General features: G+C 42.4%; 1 protein-coding gene across 4 annotated transcripts in view; it reads right to left on the bottom strand.

Moving 5' to 3' along the window:
* Nucleotides 1-17,194, bottom strand: part of UNC13B (unc-13 homolog B) — a 233,211-nt gene that overhangs the window by 43,753 nt on the left and 172,264 nt on the right. The gene's annotated exons all lie outside the window — the stretch shown is intronic.

The raw sequence follows: 17,194 nt of genomic DNA, 5'->3' as shown, positions 1-17,194 counted from the left end.
AGTACCAGTTCAAATAGGGCTCTACAGACCTTTGTAAGAATGCTGGTGTCTATTCTGAGTGAGACAGGAAATCATTGAGCAGAGAAGTGATATAACCTGACTCATGCTCTATGGGGATTACTCTGATTGTTGTGAGAACAGACTGTAGAGGAACAAGATTCTAGAAGCAGGGAGACTAGTGAGACCATTGCAGTAATCTAGATGACAGAAAATAGTGGCTTAAACAAGGATGACAGTAGTGGAGGTAGGAATAGTGGCAAGATTCAAGATACTTTTTAAAGGTGGAGGAAGTGGAATTTACTAATGGACTGAATACAGGTTGTGAGAGAAAAGGGGGAGTCAAGAATGACTCTATGGATTGGGCCTGAGTAGCTGCAAGAATAAAGATGCCACTGATGGGTAAGAAAGACAATAGGAAAGGCAGGTTTGGCAGGAGCTTGGGAAGAAGAATCAGGAGTTTGGTTTTGGATATGTCAAATGAGATGCCTTTTTATATCCATATGGAGGTGTTAGGTGGATTTGGAGTCTGGTGTTCATGGAAGATGTCTGGGCTGGAGATGTAAACCTGGGAATGCTTATGAAACTCACGGGATTGAAAGATTATCATCTAGGAAGTAAGTATAGGAAGTCAAGATTGAATCCTAGGATGCTACAAGGTTGGGGAGAGGAAGAGCAAAGATGATTAAGAAGGAATGGCCAGTAATGTTGGGGGAAAGGCGGAAACCAAGACAGACAGGTGTTCTGGAAGCCAAATGAAGAAAGTGTTTCAAAAAGAAGGAATTGAGCACAAAGACAGACTGAATATCAATAGAATAAAATTGAGTCCAGACATAAACTCTTACATTTATAGTCATTGATTTTTGACAAGAGTGCTAAGACTATTCAATGAAAAAAGAGTAATCTTTTCTACAAATCATTCTGGGAAAACTAGATATCCATATGCACAAGAATAAAGCATATGAATAAAGCACAAGAATGAAGCATACTCCTACCTCATACTATGCACAAAAATTAACTCAAAACTGGTGCGGTGGCTCAAGCCTGTAATCCCAGAACTTTGGGAAGCCAAGGCAGGAAGGTCACTTCAGGTCAGGAGTTCGAGACCAGCCTGGCCAACATGGTGAAACCTCCTCTCTACTAAAAATACAAAAAATTAACCAGGCTGGGTGGTGGATGCCTGTAATCCCAGCTACTCTACTCAGGAGGCTGAGGCAGAAGAATTGCTCAAACTCAGGAGGCGGAGGTTGCTGTGAGCCGAGATCACACCACTGCACTCCAGCCTGGGCGACAGAGCGAAACTCCGTCTCAAAAAAAAAAAAAAACAAAACAAAAACTCTTAAAAAAAACATAGAAGCAAATCTTTCTGACTTCAGATTAACCAATGATTTCTCAACTGTGACACCAAAAGCACAATCAAAACAAGAAAAAAATAGATAAACTGCACTTCATCAAAATTTAAAACTTTTGTGCTCTACTTCATACTCATTACAATGGCTATTACTTAAAACAAAAACAAAAACAAAAAAACAGAAAATAACAAGTGTTGAAGAAAATGTAGAGAAATTGGAAGGAACCCTTGTGCCCTGACGGTGGGAATGTAAAACAGTGCAGCCACCACGGAAAATGGTATGGGGATTCTTCAAAAAATTAGAATTACCATATAATTCGATCAATTCACTTTGGGGTACATAGCCAAAAGATATCAAAGCAGGGACTCAAAAAGATATTTGTATACCCCTGTTTAGAACAGCATTGTTTACAATAGCCAAAAGGTGGAGCAATGTGTGTCCTGATGAGTGAACAGATAAATAAAATGTGATATATGTGTACAATGGGATACAATGCAGCCTTAAAAAGGAGTGAAGGCCGGGCGCGGTGGCTCAAGCCTGTAATCCCAGCACTTTGGGAGGCCGAGACGGGCGGATCACGAGGTCAGGAGATCGAGACTATCCTGGCTAACACGGTGAAACCCCGTCTCTACTAAAAATACAAAAAACTAGCCGGGTGAGTTGGCGGGCACCTGTAGTCCCAGCTACTCGGGAGGTTGAGGCAGGAGAATGGCGTGAACCCGGGAGGCGGAGCTTGCAGTGAGCTGAGATCCGGCCACTGCACTCCAGCCCAGGCGACAGAGCGAGACTCCGTCTCAAAAAAAAAAAAAAAAAAAAAAAAAAAAAAAAGGAGTGAAATTCTGACACATTACAACATGGATGAACCTTGAGGACATTATGCTAAGTGGAATAAGTCAGTCAAAAAAGGACAAATGTTATTTGATTCCACTTACATGAGGTACTTAGAGTAGTCAAATTCATAGAGACAGAAAGTAGAGTGGCAGTTACCAGAGACTGGGATGAGATGAGGTGAGGAGTTATTATTTAATAGGTACAGAGTTTCAGCTTTGCAAGATGAGAAGCATTCTGGAGATGAACGGTAGTGATGGTTGCAGAACAATATGAATGTACTTGATGTTATGGAACTATACATTTTTAAATGGTTAAAATGTTCCACGTAACATTCAGAAAAAAATATGGTTTAAATAATAAATTTTACGTTATGTATATTTTAGCACAAAAAATTGTTTTTTGATTTTTAGTAAAGACAAGGTCTCACTATGTTGGCCAGGCTGGTCTCAAATTTCTGAGCTCAAGTGACCCTCTCCTTGGCCTCCCAAAGTGCTGGGATTACAGACATGAGCCACCAGACCTGGCCAACAGGATTTTTGAAAAAACAAAACAATAAAAAAATTTATGCTTCAAAGGACACTGTTAAGAAAGTGAAAAGACAACCCACAGAATGAGAGAAAATATTTACAAATAATATATCTGATAAGGGACTTATATTCAGAATATATAAATAATTATTACAGCTCAGAAACAAAAGGAAAGAAAACTCAATTTAAAAGTGGGCAATGGCTTAAATAGACATTACTTCAAAGAAGACAGAAAAATGGCCAATGAGCACATGAAAAGATGTTCAACATCATTAGTCACTAGACAAACACAAATCAAAACCACAATGAGATACCACTTCATATCCACTAGGATGGCTATAATAAAAAAGATAGTAACAAGTGTTGCCAAGGATGTAGAGAAATTAGAACCTTCATCTGTTACGGGTGGGAATGTAAATAGTACAGTACTTTGGAAAACAGTCTGGCAGTTCCTCAAATGGTAAACAGAATTACCATATGACCCAGCAATTTTACTTCTAGGTAAATACCCAAGAGAACTGAAAATATAGTTCCATAGAAAAACTTGTATACAAATGTTCATAGCAACATTATTCATAATAGGCAAGAAGTGGTAACCATAACTCAAATGTACAACAACTGATGGATTAAAAAAAATCCATCAATAAATATTGTTCAGCCAGAAAAAGAAATGAAGTACTGATACATGCTACAACATCCTTAAAAACATTATGCCAGACACAAAAGGGCACATATTTTATAAATCCATTTATGAAATGTCCATAATAGGCAAATTCATAAAAACAGGAAGTAAATTAATGGTTGCCAGAGGCTGAGGGGCAAAGAGAATTGGCGAGTGACTGCCAATGGGTAAGAGGTTTCTTATGGGGTGATCGAAATGTGAAATTAGATAGTGGTGATGTCTGCATAACTATGAATAAACTAAAAACCATTAGATTCTATACTTTTTAAGTGACTTTAAGGTGAATTTTATGGCACATGAATTATAACTCAATAAAGCTGTTATAATAAAAAGAGGGAAGTGATTATCAACTGTGTCAAATTGCTGACTGATAAAAAGAAGACTGAAAATGAACCATTACTTTGTCAATATGATAGACATCTAATGGCCCTGACCAAAGCTATTTTGGTGGAGTGACAGGAATAAAAGAATTGAATTTTATACAATACACCTGAGAGTATTTAAAACAGTACCTGGCACATACCAAGGAAAAAAAGATGAAAACTAACTCAAATTAATCATTAGCTATAACTAGTAAGTTTAGGCCCTAAAAGATCCCAGGCAGAACAGTAAAGAAAGCAGAGTTTTCAAATGCTTCGTTATGCTGGTAGTCTCTGTGATACTGAATCGGTTTACTAGCTTAGGGGACTGCTCCAGTGAAGTCTATTTGGTGAGAGTCTGGCCTGTGTGCTTGTCCTGCTCTATGCATGGGAGTGCTGGAGCACCTTGTCCATGATTCTCTCTGCTGCCCTCAGGCCAGACAGAGTCTTGGATAGGACCCAGAACTGTGGCTTGCTTTCTTATTGGTGCTTTAGAAAACCTTCTATTCATCACGACTGCTGCTACTACCACCTGCCTACCATGGCACCACAAGTTTCTGCATTGCCTAGAAGGATGCAGCCCAGAAAGGAAACTCTGCAAGCTGAAGAGTTAGACACACGTGTCCTCATCACTGGTGCTCATGCTAACATCAACTCCACCAATATTTAAAGAGTTTGTAAGAAGCATTGCTTTGATATTTGTTGTTTCTATTGTTGTTGTACTGAAATAATTTCTCAGTGGCTGGGAAGAAGAAAAAGAGACTGCAAAGTTATGTAGAGAGAGAAGGAACTACTGCCTCAGAAAGCTTCCTGGAAGAGGTGATATATGTTGAAGAATAGGTGAATTCTGCTAGGTTGAAATGGCAAACAGCATTTTATGTTAGAAGGAAGCATGTATGTATGAATATGCTAAGAATAGAAAGTGCAAGGCAAATTTGTATGACAGCAAAGCTTCCTTTTGAAAGACTTATGGTGGGACAAAGGGAGATAAGCCTGGAAATATAAACTAGAGATGAATGGCAGTGACCTTGGATGTAAAGTGAAGGAATTTAGACTCTTTTTGATAAGTTCTAAGAAGGAGTTCTAGGGAAATTTGAAAAGAGAATGACATAATTTTCATTTTTAAATGTAACTTTATGGCTTAGTATTATATTCATATGATTCAAATTCTAAAAATTAAAAGAAGGCACACAGAGAAAAATCTCCCTTCCATTCCATTAGTTCACCTAATACATTTCCCCATGGGCAACAATGTACCCGTTTCTTACATATCTTTCATTAGATATTCTATACACATACAAGCAGACATTATAAGTAAGTGTATTGTATTTTTCCCTCTTTTCATACAAATGAAAGCATCTTATACATACTGCTCTGCACTTTGCTTTTTTTTTTTGGTATGTCAATATATCTTAGATAACTTTCCATTTCAGGAGACCTACCTCTTTCTTTTTATAGCTACACAGTACTATATCCCATTGTTTGGACATGTCAATAATTTATTTAACCAGTATTTCCTGATGAATGTTTAGGTTATTTTTAATTTTTGCTATTAAAAGCAATGCTTCAAAAATAGCCTTGTACATATGTCACTTCCACATGTGAAAATATGTCTGCAGGATACATTCCTGTAAAGGGTGTTGAGGACTTAAAGGGTATATATATTTGTAATTTTGATAAATTTTGCCAATTGCCTTCCTTAGAGATTATGCCAATTTATACTCCCATCCCACCAGCAATGTACAAGTGCATATACCCTCACACCTTTGCCAACACAATATGCCTCATAATTTAGATGTTGCCTTAGGAAGATTAATCAGGTTACATGCATAAGAGGACAACCCCATTTAAATTTAAAACTGGATGAATATAGCATATGCTCTTTGGATAAATTTAATTTTGATTGGGAGGAGTAATTTTAAAGCTACATATCTCCATACTGCCTAGAAAAATGTTCTCTTACTTCTTGTAGTCAAAAAACATTCCATTCGCCAGCTCTCAGGTGAACAGCTTTTAGGGGGAGATGGAAGAAAGGGAATAAGACTGGTGGAGGGCAACACTGGGCTCTAGGGCTAGGTCAGCACTATAAGTAGCTCCTGGATGCCCCACATCAGAAATAAGGTTCTGTGTCAGCAAGTCAGGTACTAGGAAGAGACAGGATGGGGTAGGGGAAATTCCCGCAGAGGCCTGTGAGAGAAGCCTCATCAGCTACCGGGCAAATGGCAATCTTATCTCAGCAAAAAACCCACGGAGAAGAATTTTTAAATGCAACACAGGATTCTTTCTCAGCTGTTCTAGTGCCTGTGAGCAAGTATGTCTCATCCCCAACTCCTGCCTCTCACTCCCACCCCTTCTTTACATCTGATATCCTAAAAGCTCTGCAGCTGTGAACTACTTCCGTTCCAGATGCTCCTCCCTCTTTTGAACAGGTATAGCACCCCAACAAGAGATTGGAAGCTCCCTAAGGACAGCTTCCTCTTGCTTGAGAACCCTCTTTCACTCCAATTTCCACAGGATTAGCTTAAGCTCTCTACTTGAGTAATTTAGCCTGCTTCAAGCTATGGACATCAACAACACCTTATTAAACTTGCCGCCACACCAGGTCTCATGATGGCCAGATGGAGGCCATACGTTAGCCAGCTGGGACCCTGTTAAATAGGGACTCAGAATACCTGAGTGCATGTCTTCTACTGAGAGACGGTTTGCCTTCTGTACTAGCTCGTGCAAAAGTTTTTTCTGCCTTAGTCTTTTCTCTCTTAGAACATTCTTAAAATTGTTGATGCACTTGTTGAGATAAATGGTCTCTGTACACACTTGCTCTAGGCTCAGTCTGCCCTGTTTGGGAGATTCAGGCCTGGAACAAGTCTCACTTCCCAGACATGGAGCCAGAGCAAAACTTGGCAATGAGTTATTAGAAGCAAGAGAGAAGTTGCTTGGATCCTGAGGGGTTTGCTCTCCCTGTGTGGAGATGCCAACTCCACCAGAGACCACACTGAGCAAGCTTTCACTTCCCTGACTCCCAGGACTCTCCAGTGAGCAATCCTGGGCACCCCCTGAACTCACTGTCCCAAGAAGTCGATCACTGTTCTCTGACTGGGAACCACTCTCATTGCTTTCCAGGTCCTCAGGACTGATGGACCCACTGTTCTCCAGCTTCTGAAACACACCCTGCAGAGCAGAACGAAAGTGGTGAATTGCTCGGCCCAGTTTACTGGTATAAAACTTGACTTCCACATCCTCATCCTCCTGAGAGCCACCCAGAACACAAGAGGACTTGTCAAAGACATCCTTAAGGACGTGAGCAGCACACTCCTCCTCTTCATTCAGGTCAATATGAATCATGTCACTGAAAGTCTCAGGCCCTATGATAATTTCCTCCATCATGCTGTCGCAGCTCAGAGCTGCAAGCCTTCTGGACTTGTCTGCCAAAAGGTCCTCTAGTTCCTTTGAGCTCAGAATATCGAGCCCAGCTTCACAGCCCAGGAGCTTGTCCTCCGCGTTTATTCTCTCTGTCTTCAGCAACCCAGACAGTGACAGGCAGCTGCTGGCCTCACTTTTATCGTGGCAGTCATTTTCTGGTTTTCCTACTTTATATGCTTCACCTTTGTGGCTGTATTGTTTGAAAAACTGCGACTTCCCAGAATCCTCCTCTTTTGAGATTAATACTAGGGCAGGTTCCTCAAATTGATGGGGGGTAGACAGAGAAGACTTTTTCTCTGACAGTTCATCACAGCTGCCACTGATAACTTGAGATGTTCTTGATGTTCCTTTTATTTCATCCCCTAGCTTGGGCACATCACTTTCCTTTGATAAATTGTTCTGGAGTAGAAAGCAAGGGCCTTGCTGCTCAGGGGCCTGTTGCTCTCTCTGTTGATCCTGAGCCTTCATCTGATATGTTCCTGTTATGGGTCCCCTGTCCCCTGTTTCCATCTGAAGAACTGGTTCATCCTGGTTTAAAGAAGTCCGACTATAATCCTGATGTTGTTGTTGAAAAAATGATATAGACTCCTTTTGGGGATTCTTACAAGCCTGTGGGCAGCTTGGTTCTTCTTTGGTGGCAACTCGGACTCCCATATTCTGCAAGAGGACGGATTTCTGCAAGATGAAGTCTCTATGCTCTAGATGGGCAAGCTTCACAACAGTGGGTCTAGGGGAAGGGGATGTGCCTGCCCTGTAAGCCTTTTTAATGTACCTGTTGCACTGCATGCCATTAACGCAAAGGTGCTTGGCTAGAAAGCTTTCCACCAGTTCCATAGTATTTTCTCCATCTTGTTCAGGAAGGCCATACAAATACAGAATGGCTTCCTCACTGGGTCTGTCCACATGGGGTTCCTGGGCCTTTTCCCCCTCACACACCTTGGCCAGGGAACAGCTGCTCACCTGTAAGCCTTCTATTTCACTCAGTACTGAGTCTACACAGCTAGAGACTTCATCCACGGAGCCCCGGACTTGGCTCAAGTGCTGCCGCAGCTCAGCAATCTCAGTCTGGAGACGGCTGATGCCTTGCAGCTCTCTGATGATGTATTCTACTACATCCCCCAAAGGTTCCCGCTGTTCACGGCTACAGCCTTGGCCATGACCTCTGGACAAAAGGGTCTTGGCTTGGTTCCTCTCTGGGAGCTCATGACAGCTTGTGGTTATGCTGACAGATGAGGGATCCTGAGAACCAGACCCTGAAACATAGGCAGTGGAGCCCAGAGAACGCTGGCTGTTGTTCTGCTGCCCAAAGCTGCAAAGCTGGGCCAGGTCCCCATCTCTATCTCCACCAATGGCTAAGGCTGCTGACCCACAGCATGGGGGCAGGGAGTTGTCCTCTGGTAAGGATCCAGCAGGGCCAGAGGATTTGCTCTTGGTGCTACACATGGTCTCTGCCTTAGCCTTATCTGGGGAAAGCCTGGACGGGGGTCCCAAGGTAACCATGATTTCTTCCTCTGACTCTTGCAACAATCGCTTCATTTTCTCCCTCAGGGTCTGAGGGGTTCTCTGCTTCTTCCTCTTATTTCTGGTCAGGATGCTTAATAGAGATTACCTTGGAAGGCAACAGCCTGTCCTGCTCTTTTCACTTTGTTTCTAGCAATTATTGCTGGCTGATGCTTTGGGCTTAGCCCACAGTGCTGCCTGGAATGGCCCCATGTGTGGCCTCCAAACCTGGCACATGCCCCTGGATCCTGGCTTGATTTATCCTGTAGCTAGTGAAAAAGGAAAATAGTGCACTCAGGTCAGAAAGTAGCAGGATGATTTTAGTTTGAATCAAGTTGTCAAGCAGGAATAAAAACATTATCTTCTAAGACTATAGGAATCAACCCTGACCTGCCTCCCAACCCCAGCCTTAAAGGCTATGGGCAGTCAGTTCTTTCTCATTAGCTTCCCATTAGAGTATCAGTGTAAAATTAAAATAAAGTCCTGGTGTTCTGGGCAAGTATCCAAAGTCAACGGTATTGAGACAAGCTGCTGGGAGGTAGATGAGGTAAGGTCAATGAGTAACTCCTTATTTGAACTTTCACAAAATTCAGTACTAGGAGTCTGGCTCCGAAATAAACAAACAAATGCTTAACCACCAAGGCTCGAATCACATACATAGTAAAAGACAAGACAAGGAATGTTTCTTTCTTTCTTTTCCAGTTTGTTGTTCTGGTGAAGACTCCACTTACTCAAAAGTTTACCGCTGCCTGTGCTTATAGCACAAAGTATTTTCCCTCTGTTGAGTGATGGCAACCATTAATTTGGAGAAAGGACTATGGCAAGTATTTTAAACTTAGCTGGAAAAATATTTCTTTACCTAACTCTAGAATAAAGTGGCACAGTATGCACACACTGTCCAGATGTAGGTGGCATTTAGCATGTTTAAATCTAGAGAGACAGGTAGCCAAAGACACAGGTATCATGAACTCACAACGAGGGATGAAGGAGGTTTAGGCTTAGCTTGGTGCTCCTGAGCTCCACTTAATACTCTCTAAGGGTTTGCTGCAGCTAATCAATATCTGGGTTTGGCTTTCCTGGCCCGCAGAGGATCTTTCAGAGCACCACAATAAGTGATTGTCCAGCACACTGTCCACTGCTCAAGTATTAATAACAAAGGGTTAATCTAACCCTCTGCCTGGCCGAGAGAGAATATCACATGGGACACGTGGGGGAGGGTTACCTCACAGAGGGCTCCAGGGTGCTTTACTCTTCTCCAATAAGGTAAAGACAGACTTGCCACCAGTCTAGTCCCTACACCCTAAGCTATTGGTGACTGCATTACAGAGGCAGAGATAATAATTACCTCATGTGAAGTGAGAATACATTCCCTTTTTACCGAGAATGTGGAGAGTGGATGGAAGCAGTAGAGTGGAAAGTACAAGGGGGAAAGCAGAGATCCAGGAGGCACATGGGCTACTACTCCAGTCCTGCTAGGTCTCCTGGGAGGGAAAGATGGATTGGTGGGAGACATGCTACTCTTCATGTTCTTTGACCAGGAATGCTTTCCCCATTTTCTAGATTTGATGGAGATTTCTAAATCTTCTAAACTCCGCCTCCTTTTATTTTCCCAGTACTGAAGTTAACCCTAAAAGTGGGAAAATGCCTTAAAGAACACAGGCAGACTGCTCTCATGGCAACCCATTTTCAGGAAAGGCCACCACCTACATCTTGTCTGTGGGCCTGGAATTTAAAAGCATTGTGCTTCCCCAGACTAGGAGGAACCAGAAGGACGAGTCAGAAGACTTGAGATAAAGATGAAGCTGATTCTTTTTACTAGAAATAACTAAGCCAAGAACCAAGAGACAAACTGCATGTATTCCCATTTCACATCTCTCCTCTTCTTTCCAGCTTATCTAACAACTCTAATTCATTGAGGAATTCTTCATCTAAGAACCCTATCCATCGTGTGAGGCATTACTGCTTCATCTCAAGGTCTCATGGGGCCAGGACCAGCCACGCCCCTAATCTGGCCAACTGAGTGTAGCCTGCAAAGATGCACTACGTGTACAACCAGAATTTCTGGGTCTTGGGCTTGGTGCCCAGCTGCCTAGGTAGACTATGCTCCCAAGTCTAGTGGATGTCAAATTCTTCCTTCTCTTTTCCCACAAGGACAAAATCTGAATTTCCAAAGACAATCTTTTTTTTTTTTTTTTTTCCTCTCCCCAACCATGTAGGAATTGGGTATCCCTGATTTGCTCTTGGTATTAGCCCTGAACAATGTTCCTGGCTCTACAACAGCTGGAGCTGCCAAGTGGCCTTTCAAGTGTCTTTAAAAAAGAAGTACTGCGGCCAGGCGCAGTGGCTCATGCCTGTAATCTCAGCACTTTGGGAGGCCAAGGCAGGCAGATCACAAGGTCAGGAGTTTGAGACCAGCCTGGCTAATATGGTGAAACCCCCCCCTCTACTAAAAATACAAAAATTAGGTGGGTGTGATGGCGGGTACTTGTAATCCCAGCTACTCAGGAAGCTGAGGCAGGAGAATTGCTTGAACCCAGGAGGCAGAGGTTGCAGTGAGCCAAGATTGCACCACTGCACTCCAGCCTGGGCAACAGAGCAAGACTCTGTCTCAAAAAAAAAAAAAAAAAATTAGAATTGTTTAGTAAGCTTAGTAAACCAAGATGGAAGCTCTGTATACAACTACATGAAGTCATGAGCAAGTGCTAGTGGACTGACAATCAAGAGACTTAAGTTTGGGTCTTGTTCCACCAATGACCTTGGATTAAACACTTGACCTCTTTGTGAATTAGTTTCCTCATCTGTAAAATGGGGAAGATAATTACAGGAATGTTATTATATAAAGCTAAAATGAGAGACCCATACTTAGTAAACTGTAAAGCACTGTCCTGTTGTTATTGCTACTGATGTGGCAAGTACCTGAGTCAACAAAGTAGGGAAACCCATATCTAAAGCAAGCATCCAACCACCTAAATGGCACAATTTGAGTGAGCCATGACTTTTACTTCTGCCCCAGACTCCTGCCTTTCCCAGTCCCTTCTAATGGTCTGCAGCAGTTCCTGGAATCCTACGAGGAGAGTGTCACCCTTAAAGTTAGTCCTGTTTTCTCCTAGAAGTTTTCTTTTTAAGGTAAGGAGAAGGAGTAAATAATTCAGTTCCCAACACCCCATTCAAGTGTCAGCAGGCTGGCCATCTCTCAGATACCCAGAAAGCATGAGGAAGGGACAAATGGCTATAGGAGCCAAGCTTTATCTTTCCAATGCTGGTGAGACCCAGAATTCATTGCCAGGTCTTCTAAAGCCAGCCTCACTTTGGTCCAGATAAGGCAGTTTGTCGGGAACAATAATGAAGCTGACTTCCCTGCTACTGATTCAGTGTAGACCAGGCTAACCTGGGGCCTATCTGCTTCTGCCCCTCAGATCAATACTGCAGACATACTTTTTTTTTTTTTTTTAGTAGAGATGGGGTTTCTCCATGTTGGTCAGGCTGGTCTCGAACTCCCGACCTCAGGTGATCTGTCCATCTCACCTCCCAAGTGCTAGGATTACATGTGTGAGCCACTGTGCCTGGCCCTGCAGACAAATTGGCCTCATTTCCTGGACATCTTACAAGGTATTCCCTCCCAAACTGCAGTGCTTATAACACTGGCTGGCCAGCCACACAGAGGGCAAATGGCATAGCCACTGGGTTTAGAGTCCTTTCCTGTGGCCTCCTGAAGACTGAAGGCAGAGCTGCCTGGTTCCCTATGTTACTGACAAATAGGAAATTTTCAACTAGAGCTGCCATAGCAACTTCTCCCAGCCTCAAACAAAAATGCTTGCTTCCATATTAAACAAACAAAACCCTCCACACCTTCTGAGTTGGTAGCCACTGCCCTGGGATGAACTTTGAACTCAAGAATCTCTTCTGGTGATACAGAAGGGGCACCAAACTCACTTAGTAATGCAGTCTTTGGGCTTTGAAGCAGGGGATGGAGATCGATGTGATGCTCAGAGGACCAACCAGTCACTGTGCTGAGCTCAACTGAATATCAGAAGCCAGAATGGGCTGAAAGGGCAACCCTCAGGGACACGAGGCCCAATTCACCTCCTTCCCAGCCTCTCTTTGCTACTACTCTCCACAGAAGTGAAATGACAGGCAGCAAACTGTAAGAAGGACCATTTGATCTCCAAGTCAGTTGAACTGCATGAGTACTTACTGTGTGTGCCAGGGAGATAAGATGCAGTCCCTGCTCTCTAATATATTAAGATTTGGAGAGAAAGATATATATATGATCACAATAAAAAGTGATACATATTATAATAAAAGTTATAATAAAAAGTAAGCATTTAGCTGGGCACAGTGGCTCACGCCTATAATCACAACACTTTGGGAGCCCAAAGCAGGAAGATCCTTTGAACTCAGGAGTTAAGAGACCAGCATGGGCAAGGTAGGGAGATCACATCTCTACAAAAAAATAAAAAATTAGCTGGGCATGGTGGCATGTGCCTGTGGTCCCAGCTGCTTGGGAGGCTGAAGTGGGAGGATCGCTTGAGCACAGGAGGTTGAGGCTGTACTCCAGCTTGGGTGACAGAACAAGACCCTGTCTTAAAAAAAAAAAAAAAAAAGAAAAACAAATTAAGATTTAATTCAGGAGTTGGGAATGGAAAGGAGGTGAGAGGCCCAGCAAAATGAGGCAGACAAAGCCACAGAAAAGTAATGTTTGAGCTGGGATGGGGTAAGTAGGCTCTGGAGTCCACCTAGCCTTGGAGTTTCCTTTAAGGCACCCAATGTTATCACTCTGCCCTACCTTGTGGGCCTATTGACTCTAGACAACTCTCCAAATTCCATACACACACATTCCGGAAAAAACCATACCTTTCTGTGCTCTTTTCCTAAGGACTGCCTAAGGCTGGGAAAAATAAGGCAGCCCTTTCAAGGAATATCTGCATTTGAAAAGGTAGCACATCAAAACAAAATGAATTAATCAAAAAGATTAAAGCTTTCATGATGGAAAGCTAACAATTACTGCAGGGAGTAGACCCCTTAAGCCACATTGCATCACCACCAGCCTACCAACAAAAAAAGTGAAAATAAAACACCTCAGTTTTTTGAAATGGCTGATTCTTTTATCCTTCTCTCTGACTTGTCAAATAAATGTAATTAGGAATGTAACTATTCCTTGTAAAAATTGCTTCTGACCCAAATCTGGCTTAGAGGAAACAACCAGGGGGCCTCTGGGAACAGGCCAGGGCTCGATGTACATATATCAAGCAGCTTCTCAGTTAGTGTGAAACAATCCTAGCAAACAGAAATTCAAGAGCTCTGAGCCCCCCAACAGAGGACAGAGCATTTCTGGGTCATATGTCAATTATGCTGTATGGCTAATATGGGCTAAGAGGAATGGATTTCTAGGGCCACAGCAGGTATGGGGATTCTCAGGATGTTAATCATCAAAATGATCAGGGCACAAGATACGGCAAGGGAGATTAGGCAAAGGGAATGGGAAATGCCCTAGATCAAAGACTTAGCAAGGTCCCAGTATTGCAGTTCCTAGGACTTGCCATCCCTCCTCATCAGCATTAAAAGCAGCCCCATTTATAGGCCAGAAGCTAGACATATACAAGGGAAAGAAAACTTCAAGCCTCTATGTCCAAGAAGGGAGACAATCTCAGATAACATACAGTTAAAAGACAGTGGCATGAGGGCGGACCTAGCCTTCAGAGGGTGGGCATATCAATACCTCATAATGGAGCCTGAATGCCAGGCAGGAAAGCAGGCTATTCTGTGCCCTGCCCAGGGCTCCCTTTCAGCAGTAGCAAGGTTTATTATACCAAGGAGTATAACAAACCATACAACAAATACAATCACACCCAGAATCTAACCCATGACAAAGACTCTTCTTTGTCCAAACATGAGTCGGGCTCCTCTGAGTCGTCTTTCTGAGTAGGCCCCTGACATTGGTCCATTTAGTCCAGTTTTAACAAGAATCCAGCTAGGTCATTTTAGTGAAAATTCCCACCCTTGATTTCTGATCAAATTCCTCATCTTTCACCCTTAGTATCTGTCTATGCTTGATATCTGACCAAATTTCTTATCCCCTACCCCTGATATCTTACCACCTTGGTCTGCCTTTAGCAAAAATCCTGTCAAGTAAGTTTAGCCAAAATCCCCTTTGATATTTCATCTTAGTAATTTCCATCCACTGATCCCCCACCCTGCTCCTTGGCTAAATTCCCACTTTTCCTTATATTTGGAGTTGAGCTCAATCGTTCACCCCTACTACAAAATCCCAGTGTTGTCGTCCCCCCACATAAAGTCTGTCTTACCATATTTAACAAGCGTCAAAATAATTTTTTGTTTAACACTCACATGCCCTCTTTTTCCTTACTACCTTCTGCTCTTGTGAGGAGACTGAAAAAGATATGAGCGCAGGAGAATCTACTCACTGAACACCCCACCACAAAAAAACCCATCTCTATCCTCTTACTCTAGAATTTCCTTCACAGAACTTATTCCCATCTGATAGATAATATATTTGTTTGCTTCTTCATTATCTGTCTCCCTCCCTGACCTCTGCATCCTACAACATGAACAGGGACTTTGTTTTGTTCATAACTGTATCCTCAGCACCTAAAACAGTGCCTGTGCTCAAAACAAACAAACAAACAAACAAACAAAAAACCAAAATGAACCAACCCTGTCACTGAATAAAAGAAACCAGAATATAGTTGGACGAACCCTTTAGAGGGTATCTAGGCCTGGAATCTCATATTACATTGTGATCTAGGCTATGGAGTAGTCTTATCATCATAGTGCTTTCCTAAATTTTGAATTTGAAAGTCTTTAGGCAGGGCAGGTACTCTAGCTTCTCAAAAGCCCTACTGCCCTTGACCTAGAATGAGACCCTTGTTGTCATTAATCTGTTTTGCTGTGGCAGACTACTAGATGGGAGGCTCCTATTCAAAGACCCACAGCGGGTGTGAACTCCATTACATTGGAAGCTGTGTCTTATTTGTTTCTGAATTTCCAGTGCCTAGAACAGGGCATTACTATGCCTGTCACACAGTGATAATTCATTGCCATGGAAAGAAAAATGAACTGATGGCAGAGCTGAATTAGAATCCAGGTCTCCTAATTTTCTCATCCATTTCTGTTTCCATGACAATATGCTGCATTCAAGTTCTAGGTTTCCTTCTAGATTGATGACTTACAATCCTCTTTCATTGTAAAACTAAGGTGGAAATATTCCCCCAATTGTACTTAAAATTCTCCGGGAACTCACTTAGGACAAAAAAAGAAAAAAGAGGAAAAAAAAAGAGGGTGGGGACATGGCAGCACTGGTCTCTGCCAGACTGTCAATTAGCTGGTATCTCTCCAGTGTATGAGACTGGTAGGGAGAGGCCCTGCCGTGGTTCCTGTTATCCCAGGGATGCTGTGACGGGGCTACCATCCCCCACCCCAAGTTGGAAAAGCTGCCCCAATCCTTGTGCTAGTGATGGGTGAGTCTAGAGTAGCACTGACTAAAAGAAATATAATCTGAACCACATGTGTCATTTTAAAATTTCAAATAGTCTCATAAAAAAGAAACAGGTAGAATTAATTTTAATATATTTTATCTAACCCAATAGCCAAAGTATTATGTCAACATGTAATCAATATAAAAAATTATTAATCATATACTTGCATTTGTTTCCAATACTAAGTTCTTGAAATATGGTATGTATCTTATGTTTAGAATGCATCTCAAATTAGACTAGCCACATTTCAAGTACTCAGCAGTCACATGTGGATAGTAGCTACCACATTGGACAGCACGGGTCTAGAATTCCGGGGTGGGAAATACTCTGGAGAGCCTCCCAAAGCTGGCAGTAGAAGCTCACTGTAAAGGGTACACTGTCATCCCAGAGGCAGTCGAATGTTACATTCTTTCACTCATCTTTTCACCTGCTCACTTTGATCCTGGCTGGAAGCAGCCCATTTCCATTTTGTGTGAGGTTCAATCCTCCTCAAGGCTACAAAGAACAAAGTATCAAGGCCCCAACCTGCAGAAGATGAGAGCTTTTCTCCCTCTCAACCTGACCCTTTCATGGTACCCTGCTTCTTTCCAATACTCTGCAGAAAACCACAGGATAAACCTGGTTACCTCAACAGAAGCTTCCCCTTCACATAGAAAGCTTAGCAACCTCTCACAGACAAGAACATTATTTCAGTGCAACTGGACCAAGAGTATGCTATCCTATCCAACTCATACTAGAGGGACACATAGTAGTAAGAGATTATATTTGTTTAGAATTTTCAGTTTACATGATTCCTATTTTATCATCACAATAACCCTGTGAGGCAGGAGGGTTGTTATCGTTCTGATTATACTGATTTCATAGATGAGAAAAACGAAGCTCAGAGAGGCTAAATGACTTGACCAAGGTCACTGAGTATAGCTAGGATTTAAAAGTGAGCCTTCAATCTGCAAAGTTAGTGCTCTTTTATCATACATGCAAGACACAAGTGGACACACTGTTTATTGCGCATGTGTGCATACATTCAAGA

The sequence above is a fragment of the Chlorocebus sabaeus genome, chromosome 12, assembly GCF_047675955.1.
Source record: "Chlorocebus sabaeus isolate Y175 chromosome 12, mChlSab1.0.hap1, whole genome shotgun sequence".
Classification (NCBI taxonomy): domain Eukaryota; kingdom Metazoa; phylum Chordata; class Mammalia; order Primates; family Cercopithecidae; genus Chlorocebus; species Chlorocebus sabaeus.
Note: the sequence above shows the minus strand (reverse complement) of the source record. Positions and strands in the feature narration are given on the sequence as shown.